Genomic DNA, 17,268 nt, shown 5'->3' with positions numbered 1-17,268 from the left:
TCGCCCTGGGGAAATAATGCCACCTGGTGTCAGTCCAAATAATTAGTTCAACACTGTATGTGGTGTATTATTCAAATGTTTCTCATAAATAGTTAATGAATTACTGACGATGATGCCACAGATGAAATAAACATTAGAGAAGAAACTTCCGGGTCTCTAGAAGGTGGTATTAGCGTGGAGCAGCTCTGCCCATGACTGGCCCTGAGTGTGATCCTTTGCACTGCTCCGGCAAGTGGAATCATCTGGGGAGCACCCAGTAGCCCTGAGGCCACATGCACTGACTGGTGTCTTTATCAGACTCTCTTTCTCTCTGCTTGACTTGTATCCTTTTCAATGATAACAAGGCTGCCAAAGTGAGGGGTTGGCTATAGTCTTGGCAAGATCCCACTTTTGCAACCTGAGATCTCTATCTCACATTGGGTCCCTCCCAACCCCCAAGGTAACACTAGCCACTGGGCCTGGGAGTGGGCCTGCCTGCCAGGGCCTGCAGAGAAGCCTGGAGGGACACCAGTGGCCGGTGTTCCTGGGAGTCACTGCACTTGGTCCGCAGACCATGACTGCTTGCTTAGGCTCCCGTGGGCCAGTGGCTTTGCACAGAATAAGCTTGTTTCCTGTTTATATACTATACTTTCAAACCCAGGCAAGGCTATTTAGTAGAAAATCCCACCATTCAACTGCTTTTTCAAGTTTGCTCTTGGACATCACACCCTCACCTCAAACTCAGCCCATCAAAGATAAAAATTCTTGGACACAGAAGAGCCGTTAGAGACTGCTATGTCTAGGGCCACTGCAAGGAACCAATTTGGTCCCTTGGCAATTTTCTCAATTTGAAGGGCCCATTCATTCAAATTGTTTGCAAAAATTGGGGGGATGTGCAGTTTTTCAGTGGTTTCCATCCCACTGACAATCAAATTCTCAAAGGGCCCTGAGAAGCCATCAGATACATGTCTTCTCCCAGCTGTCTCTATTTCCTGGCTGACTATCTCCTGCCTTCCTGATTCTGGCAGAGCTTTTTGCCTCCTACCTCATGGCAAATACTAAGACACTTTGACCTCCTGCACTCACCAGCGGTCTCACATCTGTACAAGGCTAGTCTTTCCACCTGTGCTCGCCATCACACATCTTCTTTGTCCCACAAGTTACCCCTTCTTAAATTTTGAACCCGTCTGGTTGCTTCTCCCTGGTCTATACAAAGGTTTCAGGGTTGCTCATATCAAAACAAAACAACAGCTCCTGCCACACTCCCTGTCTTATCTCTGCTTCACACGGTCTGTATTCCTCTACCCACTTCTTATTCTTTTCTCTACTGCATTGCCAGCTATGTGGAATCTCTGAAACCTATAGTCACTATCACTAGCCTATCTTCTCCTGAGTTCTAAATCTATACTGTTAGAAAGCAGTATAGTTTATGGATCAAAAATGAGGAATCTATGGTCAGCCAGTCTGGGTTCAAAGCCTGGCCCCACCAGTTAACAGCTGTAGATCTCAAGCAAGTTAAGCTTTCTGTGCTTGAGTTTTTCTCTTTGTAAAATCCGCCGACATCATCAGTTGTAGTGAGGAATAAAGAAGACATGAAATGCTCAGCACAGTGCCTGACACATAATGAACGATCAGTAATGTGAACTATTATTCTTTGCACCTGCACATCCTACAGGTCCCTTACACTCAACATGCCTAGAATTAAACTAACCTTTTCTCCTTGAGCTTCTTCCTCTGCCTGGTTCCCCATTTGTGATTGAGCTTTGCCTGTGAAGGCTGCATTAACTAAGGCCTACTGACCTCTTTGGGCTTCCTATGGTCTCACCAGCCTCCCATTTGGTCTCCCTGCCTTTACTTTTCCCTCCCACCAAGCCACTCTCCACACTGCAGTCCAGATCGGCTCATCTTATCCCTCTCTATAAAAACCCAATGGCTCCCCATTGTCCACCAGATAAAATCTGAACTTTTTTTGTTTGTTTTTGGAAACAGTGTTTTACTCTGTTGCCCAGGCTGGAGTGTAGTGGTAAAATCATATAGCTTATTCTCACTGTAACCCCAAACTCTTGGGCTCAAGCAATCCTGCCACCTCAGCCTCCCTTGTAGCTGGGACTACAGGCATGAGCCACTATACCCAGCTAATTTTTTTTTTTTTTTTAATTTCTGTAGAAACAGAGCCTCACTATGTTGCTCAGACTGGTCTCAAACTCCTGGGTTCAAGTGATCCTCCTGCCTTAGCCTCCCAAAGTGCTGGGATTATCAATGTGAGCCATTGCGACTGGCCAAAATCTAAACTTCTAAGCCTGCCATGCAGGGCCCTCTGAGCTTTGGCGCTGCTCCTGTTCCAGGCCCATCCCCACCCTCTCCCCCGTATCCCAGCCTGACCCTCCCTTATGCTCCCATGATGCCAAACTGCCAACAGGCACCCCACAGAGCCGTCCTGCTTCAACACTCTGTACCTGCCTCTCCTTCCCCCAAAACACCCCCACATTCAGCACCTTGTTTCTTCAGGCCTGTGAAGTCCATTAGCACGGAAGCCACAAATGTGCTTTCCTGGACTTTTCTGTCACACTTCTGTGCCTTGGCCCAGAATGCTCCCTCCCCCTTGATCTGCCAAATACACCCTTTTCCTTCTGGTTCCAGAGTCACAACTAGGTGAAGCCATGCCACTTCTGCAGACTGAGCTAGGCCTTCTCTCTGTGCTCCCACAGTGCTCCCATCCTGCCTCTGGTCTCTGTCATAGCACTGGCACTATCAGCACTATGGTATTTGATAGCAAGACTTTATTTATGTAGCAGTCTCACCCTGGAGTGTCTGAGCTCCTCCTGGAGAGTGCCGTATGCACCCTCACCCGACTTCTCCATGTTCTTTCCTGCTTTATTTTTCTCCTTAGCACTCGTTACCATTGGACATACTACACATGATGCTCATTTGTCCATCTCTCCCCACTAAAATATGAACTCTCTGAATACAGAAGCTTTAGTTTGTTTTAATATATCCCCAGAGCCTAGAATAGTAACTGGTACACAGTGAGTGCTCAATACATGTTTGTTGAATTAATTGTTGAATCACTGGTCAATGTTACATTACCTAGTTTTGTATCTCTAGTAGCTAACATATTGCCTAGCACATAGTAGATACCAGAAGTAGATATCACAGAAGTCAGGTACTGCAGCGTGCACCTATAGTCCCAGAGGCTGAGGTGGGAAGATTGCTTGAGATCAGGAGTTTGAGTCCAGCCTGGGCAATACAGTGAGACTGTTTCTAAAAAATAAACTTAAATAAAAATGAAATTTTAAAACACTAGGAAAGAACATTTCAGGTTTATCTGTGGTGCCTGAGCACGTACTCTTAAGGAAAACAAACAAACAAAAAAAATCCAAACATTAGTGTTGGATTCCAGGTTCTCTACCTTCTAATCCTAGCCACTCAAATTTGAATCCTCTTTGTCTTAGCATAAGCCTTTATCTTGACCCTGACTGCCCTGCTCCCTGCCCTTGAGTAAATACCAGGCATTGCTTTTCCTCTCTCTGGTCCATACTCCAAACAGAAACATTGTCGAACCATTCTTCAACATGTACAGACTGAGCACCTGGGATCCAGCCACTGTCCTCCATCTATGCCTGTTCCATTTCTCTTTCCTCAAGGTGAGGACAAATTGACCCTCCCTTGGGAAGCTTTCCCTGACCATCCAGGCCTGTGTGACTCTCTCACTGGGCACTAATGACCCATACTGTAGCACCTCATCACTGGCATTATTAACCAGCAGACATAAAATCAACATATGTAGATTTTACAGAAAATGACCCTTTAAAGAATTGGCACTTTTTAACATTTCAAACATTTTGGATGGAAATTTTTCTGATATTTATTTTACATCTTCTCTGTCTTCTGAAATAGAGTACTGTATACAGAAGGGCCATCTCGCCTTTTACAACGAAGGCACTGTGCATCCCTAGCCATTATTCTGTGATGTGTAGTGTGCCAGGAGCGAAAGAGAAGGGCATGAGCTCTGGAATTAAACAATCCTCATAGTGATCCTCTTTGCAGTCCCTGGGGTCTTCCTGAGGTCATTGCCTGACTCTCTTTTTGATGTGTTGCTAATCTATAGTGAATCAGATAGTAAAGTTTATTAGAATTGTTAGTAAACTAAGTGTAAGCAGTATCTAAGTGGGATATGACGGATTCTCTTGTTTATCAACTCTCTCCACTTTAAGGCATAGACTTTGCAGTCTATTTTGTAGATCAGAGGCCTTTCTCACTTACCTCCTGATATTTGGGGTTTATTCATAATTCTTGAGGTTGGTTAAGTAACTTCTTTAAAAGAGTGTGCTTTTAATACATTTAGCATTTTATGTATTATCTTCTGTTAACAACCTTTATATGCATATATAAAAACTCTGTAATTAGATTGTTCTCTGGTTAAATTATTAACTTTCCAGGGGCCGAAAATATTTTATAGTCATTTATTCATGTGTTAAGTATTTTAGAAAGTAACTACTATGTGAAAAGATCTGTGATAGAAAAAAGATAAATAAGACATGGTATTTACACATTATTGAGGAAACAAGACACAAATAACCAATACAAAGCAACAAGGTGAATGTAAAAAAATCAGAGTGCTATGGCAATTCAAATAGAAGAAACTGTCTTCTGGTTGGGAGACATGGGAAAGGCTTCATGAAACAGGTGGCATTTGAATTGGGTCTTGATGAACAGGTAAAACCTCAGTGGCTAGCTGAGAAGAAAAAACAAACTCAGTTTCTTCTTACTGTACTCTCACAACATGGAATGCTTCTCTGACCACATGTATAAGGGATTTTCCCAAAGACCAAGCAAGCAAGCAATTCTGCAGGAGACACCACTCGGGTATCCTCTAATTCAAATCAGTTCTGACACTATGGACTTGGAGAGTGTCAAGACCCACAGGCTGAGGGCTCAGCCTCCAAGAATGCCCTCACTTCAGCCAGTCGCAAGTCCAGGACTCTGGAACTTATGGCCAACTGGCTATAAATCAGGGTTCCCACAACACTCTCATCAGATTCAATTAATTTGTTACAGTGGATCACAGAACTCAGGGAAACATTTATGTTGTGATAAAGGATATTTGAAATAATACAAATCAACAGTCAGATGAAGAGACACACAGCAGGAGGTCTGGAAGGGTGGCACGCAGAAGTTTCCACCTTGGTGGACTTGGGCTCCACCACCCTCTAGACACATGGATATGTTCTTCTTCACTGTCCTGGAAGCTTCCATGTGTTTGCCTATCTGGTAGTTACCCAAACCCAGTCCTTTGGGGTTTTTATGGAAGCTTCATTATAGAGGCATGATTGATTAAATCACTGGTCACTGTGATCAGCTTAACCTTCACCCTCCTCTCCTCTCAGCTGGTGTCTGCTGCAGAATTGATTGCTAGCTTGGTGTGTGGGGAAATACTCCTACAGTGGAATCTGAAAAGAACTCTGTATTATGAGAGCACATTAGGAAGAAACTAAGTTTATTTTTTCTTCTCAGCTACCCACCAAAGTTTTTCCTATCCACCGAGCCCCAGTTGAAAAGCCACCAGTTGCACGAAGCCTTCCGCAGGTCTCCCAAACAGAAAACAGTTTCTCCTGCTTGAATTCCCACAGCACTCAATTTGAATGTTCACCTTGTTGCTTCCTATTGGTTATTTGCATCCTATCTCCTCAATAATGTATAAATACCACAGGCAGAACCTTTCAACCCTGTGACTACAGGATTGGTTTCCCTGACAACCAGTGTCTCTCCCCCAATCCTACAAAGTGTTATCTAGGGACTTCCCAAAAATTGCCTCATTAACATAAGCTCAGGTGTGGGTGAAGAGCATTTGTTATAAATAACAAAAGACTGTCTTTCACCTTTATCACTCTAAAACTGTTTCCAGAGCTGCTTCAGGAATCAAGGACAAAAAGCCAAATACTTGAACAAAAGATATCCTTACTGCCCTAGTCACTTAGGAAATAAGAATCTCACAGGAGATGTGAGCCAGGAACCACCGTGGATGAAAACCAAAACATACATATCATCATATCACGGCATCATACCAAGATTTGGGAAAGCTGTGAGAATGAGAAGGGAGAAATATTTGTATGCATTTGTGGAACACAGTCTTGAGATCATCCAGGGCATAGTACCCCACTTCGCACATTGAGTTTGCAACATATATACTAGTGAAACAAAGAAGTGGCATGTGGCACCCACAATATTACTTTTATTACTAATTAAAGATAAGCTGGAGCACTCAACTTTGGGCAAAAGCCAAATGAGGTTAAACCACTTGGTGACAGTAACCTTGAGCTAGGGCAGGCCTCCATCATTCAGTTCCTGAGCTTTCCAATGCTTACCTTTTCAGCTTGAACACTTAAGATCATTGGAGAAAAATGGACAATAAATGGCATTTTAAAAATTATACTTCAAGTTCTGGGATGCATGTGCAGAACGTGCAGGTTTGTTACATAGGTATACATGTGCCATGGTGGTTTGCTGCACCCATCAACCCGTCATCTACATTAGGTATTTCTCCTAATGCTATTCCACCCCTAGCCCACCAACAGGCCCTGGTTGTGATGTTCCCCTCCCTGTGTCCATGTGTTCTCACTGTTCAACTCCCACTTATGAGTGAGAACATGCAGTGTTTGGTTTTCCCTTCCTGTGTTAGTCTGCTGAGAATGATAGTTTCCAGCTTCATCCATGACCCTGCAAAGGACATAACCCTTCCTTTTTCATGGCTGCATGGTATTCCATGGTGTATATGTGCCACATTTTATTTATCCAGTCTATCATTGATGGGCATTTGGGTTGGTTCAAAGTCTTTGCTCTTGTGAACAATGCTGCAGTATACATAAGTGTACATGTGTCTTTATAATAGCATGATTTGTAATCCTTTGGGTATATACCTAGTAATGGGATGTCTGGGTCAAATGGTATTTCTGGTTCTAGATCCTCCAGGAATTGCCACACTGTCTTCCACAATGGTTGAACTAATTTACACTCAGACCAACAGTGTAAAAGCATTCCTATTTTTCCACATCCTCTCCAGCATCTGTTGTTTCCTGACTTTTTAATGATCGCCGTTCTAACTGGTGTGAGACAGTATCTCATTGTGGTTTTGATTTGCATTTCTCTAATGACCAGCGATGATGAGCTTTTTTAAAATATGTTTGTTGGCCACATAAATGTCTTCTTTTGAGAAGTGTCTTTTCATATCCTTCACTCACTTTTTCATGGGGTTTTTTCTTCTAAATTTGTTTAAGTTCCTTGTAGATTCTGGATATTAGCCCTTTGTCAGATGGACAGATTGCCAAAATTTTCTCCCATTCTGCAGGGTGCCTGTTCACTCTAATGATAGTTTCTTTTGCTGTGCAGAAGTTTTTTAGTTTAGTTAGATCCCATTTGTGAATTTTGGCTTTTGTTGCCATTGCTTTTGGTATTTTAGTCTTGAAGTCTTTGTCCATGCCATGCCTATGTTCTGAATGGTATTGCCTAGGTTTTCTTCTATGATTTTTATGGTGTTAGGTCTTACATTTAAACCTTTAATCCATCTTGATTTAATTTTTGTATAAGGTGTAAGGAAGGGGTCCAGTTTCAGTTTTCTGCATACAGCTAACTAGTTTTCCCAACACCATTAATTAAATAGTGAATCCTTTCCCCATTGTTTGTTTTTGTCAGGTTTGTCAAAGATCAGAGGGTTGTACATGTTTGGCGTTATTTCTGAGGCCTCTGTTCTGTTCCATTGGTCTATATATCTGGTTTGGTACCAGTACCATGCTGTTTTGGTTACTGTAGCCTTGTAGTATAGTTTGAAGTCAGGTAGTGTGATGCCTCCAGCTTTTTGCTTAGGATTGTCTTGGCTATATGGACTCCTTTTTGGTTCCATATGAAATTTAAAGTAGTTTTTTCTAAATCTGTGAAGAAAGTCAATGGTAGCTTGATGGGGATAGCATTAAATCTACAAATTACTTTGGGCAGTATGGCCATTTTCATGATATTGATTCTTCCTATCCATGAGCATGGAATGTTTTTACATTTGTTTGTGTCCTCTCTTATTTCCTTGAGCAGTGGTTTGCAGTTCTCTTTGAAAAGGTTCTTCACATCCCTTGTAGTTGTATTCCTAGGTATTTTATTCTCTTTGTAGTGAATGGGAGTTCACTCATGCTTTGGCTCTTGGTTTGTCTGTTTCTGGTGTATAGGAATGCTTGTGATTTTTGCACATTGATTTTGTATCCTGAGACTTTGCTGAAGTTGCTTATCAGCCTAAGGAGATTTTGGGCTGAGACGATGGGGTTTTCTAAATATACAATCATGTCATCTGCAAACAGATACAATTTGACTTCCTCTCTTCCTATTTGAATACCTTTATTTCTTTCTCTTGCCTAATTGCCCTGCCCAGAACTTCCAATACTATGTTGAATAGGGGTAGTGAGAGATGGCATCCTTATCTTGTGCCAGTTTTCAAAGGGAATGCTTCCAGCTTTTGCCCATTCAGTATGATATTTGCTGTGGGTTTGTCATAAATAGCTCTTATTATTTTGAGATATGTTCCATCAATACCTAGTTTACTGAGAGTTTTTAGCATAAAGGTGTGTTGAATTTTATCAAAGGCCTTTTCTGCATCTATTGAGATAATCATGTGGGTTTTGTCATTGGTTCTGTTTATGTGATGGATTATGTTTACTGATTTGTGTATGTTGAACCAGCCTTGCATCCCAGGGATAAAGCCCACTTGATCATGGTAGATAAGCTTTTTGATGTGCTGCTGCATTTGGTTTGCCAGTAATTTATTGAGGATTTTCACATTGCTGTTCATCAGGGATACTGGCCTGAAATTTTCTCTTTGTTGTTGTGTTTCTGCCAGGTTTTGGTATCAGGATGATGCCAGCCTCATAAAATGAGTTAGGGAGGAGTCCTTCTTTTTCTATTGTTTGGAGCAGTTTCAGAAGCAATGGTACCAGCTCCTCTTTGTACCTCTGGTAGAATTCGGCTGTGAATCTGTCTGGTCCCAGGCTTTTTTTGGTTGGTAGGCTATTAATTACTGCCTGAATTTCAGAACTTGTTATTGAGCTATTCAAGGATTCAACTTCTTCCTGGTTTAGTCTTGGGAGGGTGGATGTGTCCAGGAATTTACCCATCTCTTCTAGATTTTCCAGTTTATTTGTGTAGCGGTGTTTATAGTATTCTCTGATGTATTTCTGTGGGATCAGAGATGATATCCCCTGTATCATTTATTATTGTGTCTAGTTGATTCTTCTCTATTTTATTCTTTATTAGTCTGGCTAGTGGTCTATGTATTTTGTTAATCTTTTCAAAAAAAAAAAAAAACAACTCTTGGTTTATTTGATTTTTTGAAGGCTTTTTTGTGCCTCTATCTCCTTCAGTTCTGTGCTGATATTAGTGATTTCTTGTCTTCTGCTAACTTCTGAATTTGTTTGCTCTTGCTTCTCTAGTTCCTTTAATTGTGATGTTAGGGTGTCAATTTTAGGTCTTTCCTGCTTTCTCCTGTGGACATTAAGTGCTATAAATTTCCCTCTGAACAGTGCTTTAGCTGTGTACCAGAGATTCTGGTACCTTTATCTTTGTTCTCATTGGTTTCAAAGAACTTATTTATTTCTGCCTTAATTTCATTATTTACCCAGTAGTCATTCAGGAGCAGGTTGTTCAGTTTCCATGTAGTAGTGAAGTTTTGAGTGAGTTTCTTAATCCTGAGTTCTAATTTGATTGCACTGTGGTCTGAGAGACTGTTTGTTATGATTTCCATTCTTTTGCATTTGCTGAGGAGTGTTTCACTTCCAATTATGTGGTCAATTTTAGAATAAGTGTGATGTGGTGCTGAGAAGAATGTATATTCTATTGATTTGGGGTGGAGAGTTCTATAGATGTCTATTAGGTCTGCTTCGTCCAGAGATGAGTTCAAGTCCTGAATATCCTTGCTAATTTTCTGTCTCATTGATCTGTCTAATATTGACAGTGGGGTGTTAAAATCTCCCACTATTATTGTGTGGCAGTCTAAGTCTCTTTGTACGTCTCTATGAATTTGCTTTATGAATCTGGTGCTCCTGTATTGGGTGCATATATATTTAAGATAGTTAGCTCTTCTTGTTGCATTGATCCCTTTACCATTATGTAATATCCGTCTTTGTGTTTTTTGATCTTTGTTGGTTTAAAGTCTGTTTTATCAGAGACTAGGATTGCAACCCTGCTTGTTTTTGCTTTCCATTTGCTTGGTAAATATTCCTCCATCCCTTTATTTTGAGCCTATTTGTGTCTTTGCACATAATATGGGTCTCCTGAATACAGCACACTGATGGGTCTTGACTCTTTATCCAATTTGCCAGTCTGTATCTTTTAATTGGGGCATTAATTAGCCCATTTACATTTAAGGTTAATATTGTTATGTGTGAATTTGATCGTTTCATTATGATGCTAACTGGCTATTTTGCCCATTAGTTGATGCAGTTTCTTCATAGTGTCAATGGTCTTTACAATTTGGTATGTTTTTGCAGTGGTTGGTACTGGTTTTTCCTTTCCATATTTAGTGCTTCCTTCAGGAGCTCTTGTAAGGTAGGCCTGGTGGTGACAAAATGTCTCAGCATTTGCTTCTCTGTAAAGGATTCTATTTCTCCTTCACTTATGAAGCTTAGTTTGGCTGGATATGAAATTTTGCGTTGAAAATTCTTTTCTTTAAGCAAGTTGAATATTGGCCCCCACTCTCTTCTGGCGTGTAGGGTTTCTGCAGAGAGATCCACTGTTAGTCTGATGGGCTTTCCTTTGTGGGTAACCCAACCTTTCTCTCTGGCTGCCCTTAACATTTTTTCCCTTCATTCCAACCTTGGTGAATCTGATGATTATATGTCTTGGGGTTGCTCTTCTTGAGGAGTATCTTTGTGGTGTTCCCTGTATTTCCTGAATTTGAATGTTGGCCTGTCTTGCTAAGTTGGGGAAGTTCTCCTGGATAATATCCTGAAGAGTGTTTTCCAACTTGGTTCCATTCTCCCCAACACTTTCAGGTATACCAATCAAATGTAGGTTTGCTCTTTTCACATAGTCCCATATTTGTTGGAGGCTTTGTTCATTCCTTTTCATTCTTTTTCTCTAATCTTGTTTTCCTGCTTTATTTCATTAAGTTGATCTTCAGTCTCTGATATCCTTTCTTCTGCTTGGTCGATTCGGCTATTGATACTTGTGTATGCTTCACAAAGTTCTCATGCTATGTTTTTGAGCTCCATCAGGTCATTTATGTTCTTCTTTAAACTGGTTATTCTAGTTAGCAATTCCTCTAACTTTTTTTCAAGGTTCTTAGCTTCCTTGTATTGGGTTAGAACATGTTCCTTTAGCTTGGAGGAGTTTGTTATTACCCACCTTCTGAAGCCTACTTCTGTCAATTTGCCAAACTCATTCTCCATCCAGTTTTGTTCCCTTGATGGTGAGGAGTTGTGATCCTTTGGAGGAGAAAAGGTGTTCTGGTTTTTGGAATTTTCAGTCTTTTTATGCTGGTTTTTCCTCATCTTTGCGGATTTATCTACCTTTGGTCTTTGACGTTGGTGACCTTTGGATGAGGTTTTTGTGTGGATGTCTTTTTTGTTGATATTGATGCTATTCCTTTCTGTTCGTTAGTTTTCCTTTTAACAGTCAGGCCCCTCTGCTGCAGGTCTGCTGGAGTTTGCTGGAAGTCCACTCCAGACTGTGTTTGCTTGGGTATCACCAGCAGAGGCTGCAGAACAGCAAAGACTGCTGCCTGTTCCTTCCTCTGGAAGCTTTGTCCCAGAGGGGCACCTGCCAGATGCCAGCCAGAGCTCTCCTGTATGAAGTGTCTGTCAACTACTGCTGGGAGGTGTCTCCCAGTAAGGAGGCACAGGGGTCAGGGACCCACTTGAGGAGCCAGTCTGTCCCTCAGCAGAGCTTGAGTGCTGTGCTAGGAGATCTGCTGCTCTCTTCAGAGCCGGCAGGCAAGAACATTTAAGTCTGCTGAAGCTGCCCCCACAGCCGCCCCTTTCTCCAGCTGCTCCATTCCAGAGAGATGGGCATTTTATCTATAAGCCCCTGACTAGGGCTGCTGCCTTTCTTTGAGACATGCCCTGCCCAGAGTGGAGGAATCTAGAGAGAAAGTCTGGCTACAGTGGCTTTGTGGAGCTTCAGCGGGCTCTGCTCGGTTCAAACTTTCCACTGGCTTTGTTTACATTGTGAGGGGGAAATCATCTACTCAAGCCTCAGTAATGGCGGACGCCCCTCCCCTCAACAAGCTCCAGCGTCCCAGGTCGACTTCAGACTGCTGTGCTGGCAACGAGAATTGCAAGTCAGTGGATCTTAGCTTGTTGGGCTCCGTAGGGGTGGGATCCGCTGAGCTAGACCACTTGGCTTCCCGGCTTCAGCCCCCTTTCCAGGGGAGTGAACAGTTCTGTCTCACTGGCATTCCAGGAGCCACTGGGGTATGAAAAACAAACTCCTGCAGCTATCTCAGTGTCTGCCCAAACGGCCGCCCAGGACTCTGGTGGCGTAGGCACCCGAGGGACTCTCCTGGTCTGTGGGTTGTGAAGACCATGGGAAAAGCATAGTATCTGGGCTGGAATGCACTGTTCTTCACAGCACAGTCCCTCATGGTTTCCCTTGGCTAGGGGAGGGAGTTCCCCAACCCCTTGCACTTCCCAGGTAAGGCGATGCCCCCACCCTGCTTCAGCTCACCCTCTGTGGGCTGCACCCACTGTCTAACCAGTTCCAATGAGATAAGCTGGGTACCTCAGTTGGAAATGCAGAAATCACCTGCCTTCTGCGTTGATCTTGCTGGGAGCTGCAGACTGGAGCTGTTCCTATTTGGCCATCTTGCCCAGGACCCACACAATGGTTTTGTTTTGTTTTGTTTTAATTGAGATGGAGTCTCGTTCTGTTGCCCAGGCTGGAGTGCATATCGGCTTACTGCAACCTCTGCCTCCTGGTTCAAGCAATTCTCCTGCCTCACCCTCCTGAGTAGCTGGGATTACAGGTGCCTGCCACTATGCCTGGCTAATTTTTTTATTTTTAGTAGAGATGGGGTTTTGCCATGTTGGCCAGGCTGGTCTTGAACTCATGAACCCAAGTGATCTGCCCATCTCGGCCTCCCAAAGTGTCGGGATTACAAGTGTGAGCCACCAAGCCCAGCCTCTAAATGGTATTAAAGGTGAATTTATTATTTTAAAATAGGTTATTTGCAACTACCCGTCTTTCCCACAATACATCATCTGTTAAGGTGGCTGGAAATAAGAACCTAAGTGAATTAGAACTACTTTCTGAAAACTCATTGAAGATCTCTGTGTCAATTGGAGCTATTCAGGTACATGACTAGAACTGGAAATCCCTGGACTGTTTGAACTTTGAAAGTACTACATTTTAGAGATGAGACAGACATGTTTTTATAATGTTCTACATTTCTGCACCTGAGTGCTGATTTGGGTGAATAGACAATTGGCTTTTCCTATAGGAACCTGGCTGCCTGAGTCAGTAACATCTGCTCTCTGGAGCCTACTGGGAGGCTGGGGGTGGGGGACAGATGGTCTAGGCCACTGAGTGGGGCAGCAGAGCCTGGGGGCTGGGAGTGGTGAAAATCAGCCACATTGAACATATGGGTGTCTTCTCAAGGAAGTGTGATATATGCGAGAGAAAATGGAGGCTAGAAGGGATGAGGAAGAGGTAATCAGGGGAGTGAGGGCTTCTTGGGGCCAAGGTTCCCTGACTAAGGTTAGTCAGGGTGGGCCTGCGTTTCCCCACCCCAAATGCCCGCAATACTCCTACAGAAACTCTTAGGAAATTCAGCACTTCATCATACACTGCTTCCACTGTAAAGTTCTGCCACGTAAGCAGCTTTGGGTCCCGGCTAGACTGGAGATAATCAGTAAGGAAACCTAATGCTACCAACACAAGACAACTAAGAAAAGTGCAAATATTCATCAAAATCGTTGCCAACTGTTTTGTAATCCTCACCACAATCCTGCAAGGTGGACATCAGCGTCCTCACCACTTTTCAGACAGGGACACAAAGGCTCAGAAAGGAAAGAGTACCTGGTTGGAATCAGCACTGAAGCTTCAGCTACCTGCTTGCAGAGATGTGCTCATCCAGCAGTTTCTAGGAGACTGGGCTAGCGGCTGTGCCTGCTCTTATAAGGGAGGAGGAGGGGAGAGGCTTGCTGTGGTGGCTTGCAGGCTGTGTGTGTGTGTATTTGTGGGGTCATTTCCAGGGCTACATGTGAGTTTAAGTGTGTGTATACGGGTTGAGATATGGTGTACATGGATATTTGTCGGTCAGTTCTTGGAATGTGTGTATATGAGTGTGTGTTGAGTGGGGTTGGGGGGTTAGTCCCTGAGCCATGTGAATATGTGGGTTGGGGCGCTGGTGAGGGCAAAAGGGCTTGAATTTTGTGCATGATTGTGTGTGTGTGTGAGTTTAAGATTCCAAGTATGTGGGCGTTGGGGGGGGAGGGGTCGGTGTTGGAGATCAATCCCTGGGCTGTGTGTTTATAGTGTGTGTGTCTGCCCAGAAGAGTGGGTTACTGGGCTGTGCGCCTCTGTGTAGAGTGTGAGTGTGTGTATGAGGGTGAATGTGTGTGGGAGGTGTCATTCCCTGGACCGTCTGCATGAGTGTGACCGCGCACGCCTCCGTGTGTGTCCCGGGTGTGTGGGGTCGGGGTGGTGACGAGTTGAGGGGGACGCCGGTCGGGCCCCGCCCTCCGCTGCAGGTGGGCCGGGCCCGCGGCGGGGCCGGTAGCGCTCGCTGCTCTTGGCTCGCGGCCGCGCCGGGCTCGCAGGGCTGGGCTCGGGCTGCGGGGCGGCGCCGGGACAGGAAGCGGAAAGCAGCAGTGCAGCGGCGGCGGCGGGGCTCTGCCTCTCCAGGAGCCCAGCGCAGGCCGCAGAGCCGGGGCCGCTGTGAGCCGAGACCGCGGGCCGCGGAGCCCGGGCGGCCAGGGCGGAGGTGAGTCCCGCGAGAGGCCAAGCGCTGCGCGGTGGCGGCCTCCGGGGCAGACCTTTAGCTGGGAGACGCCCCCACCTCGGACCCCGCGTGCCCCTGCGCCCTCCTCCCGCACTCGCCCCGCCGGACTTCGACCCCGGGTCGCCGGCTCCCGCCTCGGGCCGGGAGCTCCCTCCCCTCCTCCGGAGCGCTCCGGGTCGTGCTTCCTCTGACTCCACTCTTCTAGCCATGCGTTGCGCCCCTCCTGGCCCTGCCGTGCGATCTCCGCCGCACCCCACTCCCTGGGGTCGCGGGATTGCCTGCTCACGCCTCGGACGCCCCTTTCTCCCCTGGCTGGTCTTTGGGGTGCGCCCCTTCGGTGCGCGTGCCGGGGCGGCGGGCAGGCCGGCAGGGAGTGGCCGAGCGTTGTAGGCACCGGGCGGCTGCAGTAGCCGTGCAGGGCGGGAGCCGGGCGCGCACCGGGGTTCCCACCCCTGGCGGGGCTCGACCCAGGCACCGCCTGGCCTTTCGCCAGGAAACGGGACAGAGCTGGTCTGTGTGCACACCTCGCTCACAAAAAATTGAGCCGGCCCTGGAGGCCTGGGGGGCGAGTCCGGTTGCGCCTTGGAGAGCGCAACAGGCAGGTAGGAGTTTACTTTCAAAAACGCCGGGGTGGAGCAGAGGCGCCCGGCGGGTCTCTGCCCAAGGTGTCCCTGCTGGAGGAAATCTCACCGCGCCGGGGCAGCCTTCGCCACCGGCAGGACCTCATTTCCTTCTGCAGTCTTTGAACTGCCCCAAGCATCGCGCCTAGAGAAGTGTGAAGCTTTATAAAAATTTAAACGCGTCCGTGGTGGCGGCAGGAGTAGGGCGGAGCCGCGGCCTGGCTGCTGGGTGATGAGCAGATGAGACTTGGAGCCGAGAAATCTGTTGCTCAGTTTTCACTTCTCCAAACCAGGTCTAATGCCCACACTGCGAAGGTGTTGTGAGCTCCCTTAGATGCTCGTTAGGAAGTATTAGAGCACCTTAAGATGATGATTGTGTGAGAGGCCCGTGCATTTTGTTAAAACTCTTGACCTGGCTTTGGTTAGAAATGAATGTATTCTTAGGCACTTAGTCCAAAAGCTAACAAACTGTAACGAATTGGTATTTTCACTGACATGTTTATAAATTTTGCGGGGTTGCTGAAAAATATTATAACTTGTATCACCAAACAACAATGTTAATTAGCATTCTCCCTTCAGTGGGTGGGTTGAGTACACAGCTCCCAGGCACTGCAAGTGAGATGGCAGAAATTGTCTGAATACAGGGAGAGGTAATTAGCCATTTTCTGTAACCACTAATTATAGAGTTTTTAGAGTTGAATTAAATCAATGTGATATAGTTGGGGCTTTGATTTGTGGGAGGAAACTGTTTCTTTTTCCAGTTCAAAGAAATAACACGCTTCACCTATCCATGAGCATTAAACATTCCCAAACGTTGATGTCTCTCAGTATAATTAGTGAAAACACTTAAGTGTGAAATTTCACTGTCAACAATGTTGGCAGTGAGGCTTGCTTGCAACTTAATTTGTAAGTAAAATGGGAGAAGAATTTTAAGAGTGTTATATTTGTAAGGACTGCTTGCCAAGCAGTACATTTTTATTGTCTTATGTATTAAGCAACATAAGGACAAAACCATAAAGGAAATTTAAAGTTTCTTTACCAAGCAACAATTCCGTGTCACCCTTTGTTTGAAGGATAAGTGCGTTGAATGAAGAAGGCGTTCTCCCCTTCATCATCCCCTTAACACACATATATATACACACCGTGCTTGCTACCCTAGGCCTTATTAGCAATTTGGGTGGGATGGGCCCTTGTCACATTGTGTTTTAATTGGAGGTCTCCACATTGGGGCTGTGAGCTCCTTAGGAGTTAGAACTATTTTAGATTCATTTCTTTTCTCCTGAATGCCCCACAATGCTTGGGACACTGAACCTGTGAGTAGAAGTTGAAATTGCAAAATTCTCTGTGGGGTTATATGTGGTTTGGGACAATTTATGATTGTTGCTTATACTCCTCTATATAAACAAACAATTCTAGTAATTGCTACAGTGCTGTCAATTTTCTATAGCTAAGAGCACAGGTTCTGGAGTTAGACTCTCAACGTTCAAGCCCTGGCTCATGTGTCAGTCTGGTTTCCCTGACTAACATGGTATTAATGTTTTATTTTCCTTAAAGGCTTGTTATGAGGATTAAGTGAGATATTACATGTAAGTGACTTTAAACAGCATCTAACACATAGTAAACACTTGACAACTAGAAACTGTTAGAGTATTACCATCATCTCTGTAAAGTCAGCTAGCTGGTTGGGGTCTCGCTGTA

The 17,268-nt window shown here is 44.8% G+C and overlaps 1 protein-coding gene across 1 annotated transcript in view; it reads left to right on the top strand.

Moving 5' to 3' along the window:
- Nucleotides 1-14,806: 14,806 nt before the first annotated feature.
- The window catches only part of LOC105479136 (VANGL planar cell polarity protein 1), a 56,657-nt gene continuing 54,195 nt past the window's right edge, over nt 14,807-17,268 (top strand). Inside the window, exon 1 of the mRNA XM_011736947.3 lies at nt 14,807-14,932. The gene's annotated coding sequence lies outside the window, so the exon portion shown is untranslated. The remainder of the gene's footprint in view (nt 14,933-17,268) is intronic.

The sequence above is a fragment of the Macaca nemestrina genome, chromosome 1, assembly GCF_043159975.1.
Source record: "Macaca nemestrina isolate mMacNem1 chromosome 1, mMacNem.hap1, whole genome shotgun sequence".
NCBI lineage: Eukaryota > Metazoa > Chordata > Mammalia > Primates > Cercopithecidae > Macaca > Macaca nemestrina.
Note: the sequence above shows the minus strand (reverse complement) of the source record. Positions and strands in the feature narration are given on the sequence as shown.